General features: G+C 25.5%; 1 long non-coding RNA gene across 2 annotated transcripts; it reads right to left on the bottom strand.

Annotated features, from left to right (window-relative positions):
- Positions 1–227: 227 nt before the first annotated feature.
- Positions 228–1,277, bottom strand: LOC106799341 (uncharacterized). 2 transcript variants are annotated; one of them, XR_005892159.1, is made up of 3 exons: positions 1,080–1,256; positions 868–1,012; positions 228–374 (listed from the first exon to the last, which is right to left on the bottom strand). It is a non-coding gene; the product is annotated as an uncharacterized lncRNA (long non-coding RNA). The 2 variants fall into 2 exon arrangements; XR_001389025.3 differs by having other exon boundaries at positions 868–1,277.
- Between the last annotated feature and the right edge of the window lie 1,222 nt (positions 1,278–2,499).

The following is a 2,499-nucleotide window of genomic DNA, read 5'->3' as shown; positions in this document are numbered from 1 at the left end:
AAATGTCACTAAGAACATCAGTTTTTTTAAAATCCGATGTTTTAGAACTTTTTTTTAACATGTTCTCTGTTTTTTCAATAAATTCAAAATTAACCTGCAAATTTTTAAACCAGACCACACAACATATAATTTTCATTTTGTTTTGAAACAATTTTTATCAGAAATTCCATGAGAAATTTCCTAATTACTATAAATTTAAAGCATATTTAATGTTGAGACATGAATTGTAAAAAATATAAAGTAAATATAAACTACAATTACAAAATTGTCTAAACATCATAAATTTCATTTTTAACTTTCAAATAGTACTTTGCCAACTGAATGTGAAATGCCTTCAATCTTTCTGGTTCCAACGGTCTAGCATCAGTGAAATACTGCATAATATAATAAAACATAAGTTAATAATATATTAGCAATCATACCAAATTGAAATTTGGTGAATTAAAAATTACCATTTCCCAATTATTCTTGAAATTTCCTAAGATTATAGTTAACATCCCGTGCATGATGTAATTCTTTTTTTCTATTACACTAAATAGATTATGAAATTTAGATATTCAACATTGAATACAAATTAGTGTACACAATACTAAAATATAACTCATGTTATAGTCGTGCTTTGCTCAGATTTTATTAATAAAAATAAAGATCATTTAAAATCAAATACCGTGGATATTATTCATTAATTTATTCTTCATCATTTTCATAATACTTTTAATTATTTGGACAATATTTTTAATAGAATTTTACTAATATTAATGTGTTGTGGGCAAGGAACTCTGTTCTTGTTTTAAACTATTTTAAAAAAAAATCAGTGCAATTCAAAAAGAAAATGTTCTAAGAGAGAGAGAGAGGGGGGGTTAGTACCAGGGAAGGGAATTGGGAAGGGAGGTGCGTTGTTTTCAGGAAGGAATGCGTAGAAGAATCCTTGATTGGCAGCAGAAGCAAACCCCCAATCTGGATATAGGTCACAATGAGAAAAATGGAATATTGAGGAAGGGAGAAACGTAACCTGAGATTATGCAGTGCCTTGTTAGAATATGAGAAAAATGGAATATTGAGGAAGGCAGAAACGTAACCTGAGTCCTAGAATGAATTTTCCAGCGAGTTCAGTGTTGAGGGAATTTGCGAGTTTCCAGCGAGTCCCAAAATGTATTTAGGTTTATCTGCTACCGTCTTTCTTTCCTCTCTACATTATCTATTTTCACAGATAAATAAATATTTTGCATCCAGTGTTGAGGGAATTGGGCTGGAGAATATTTTGACCCAAATATGTAGCTTAAACGTGGCGTGCTTAAATATATATAAAACAAATTCGAATTTTGAATCATGTCGTGCTTAAACCGTCAAATGTCATAATTAATTTAGTTCAATTTAATATAATTACGGAAAATTTTACTTATCAATTAGTCATTGATCACTTTCGCTCATTTCAGCTTTAGATCCTTTTTTTTTACTGCAACTTTAGATCCTCTCAAGTAAAATAAAATGTGTTTCAGAATTAAAGTGTAGATGTGTAAATGACATACACACATATAAAATATGATTTGAAAAGATTGTGTAAATATTTTATTAAAAAATAATTTTTGGTTGCTAATTAAGTGGCAGAACATATTATAGAATATTATCATTATGCCACTTAACCTAAAAAGAAAAAAACAATAAGATATGTAGGTGGCAGAATAATAAAATTGAAATTAGATGGTAACATACTAACTTTTAAAAATAGAACAAACGAAAGAATGGAAAGATAGATTTATATTTCTCTAATCACCAAATGAGAAATTTTCATGAAATGATTAAATTACTCTATAAACTTTTAAAATTAATCAGTACTTTATTCAAATTATTTTCAATAAATATTAACTTAATAGTGTCTAATTTCATACTAATAGTGTCTAATTTCATACAAATTCTGTCAAAGAATTTCATACAAACATATAGTAGGATCTACATATAAAAACGAATTTTAACTTATAAATGTTGGGTTTGACAGTTTGACTTGTTTAAATAATTAATTTTAAATTTGAATTTATTTATTTAATTAAACATGTAACATGCCTGGTATGGAATTAATTTTAAGTTTGAATTTATTTATTTAATTTTAAACATTTATCTATATATACTAGACATGATTTGTTACATTTAATGGTTAACTTTAGTATAAGATTTTTCCTCTTTTCATGGTTAATGGGACAATAAAATACTAATATATTAAGACCAATTATAGGCACACTAGCATAAATTTTTAGGCACTCTACAAATTGTTATATTTAAATAAAATTATAAAGTATTTTTAATTTTTAATTTTATGTAATGTATTGAGATTTATAATTTAAAAGGAATAAATAATTAAATTTAATTTAAATTTTTTGAAAGAAAATTAAATTTATATATTAATTCCAAAGTCGAGAACTCAGAAAAACCAAAGAAACTAAATGTATTGAAAACTATGACCTTTTTAAGAAGAAAAAAACTATTTTATTTTTATTTTTATAA

This window comes from Glycine max, chromosome 7 (assembly GCF_000004515.6).
Source record: "Glycine max cultivar Williams 82 chromosome 7, Glycine_max_v4.0, whole genome shotgun sequence".
Classification (NCBI taxonomy): domain Eukaryota; kingdom Viridiplantae; phylum Streptophyta; class Magnoliopsida; order Fabales; family Fabaceae; genus Glycine; species Glycine max.
Note: the sequence above shows the minus strand (reverse complement) of the source record. Positions and strands in the feature narration are given on the sequence as shown.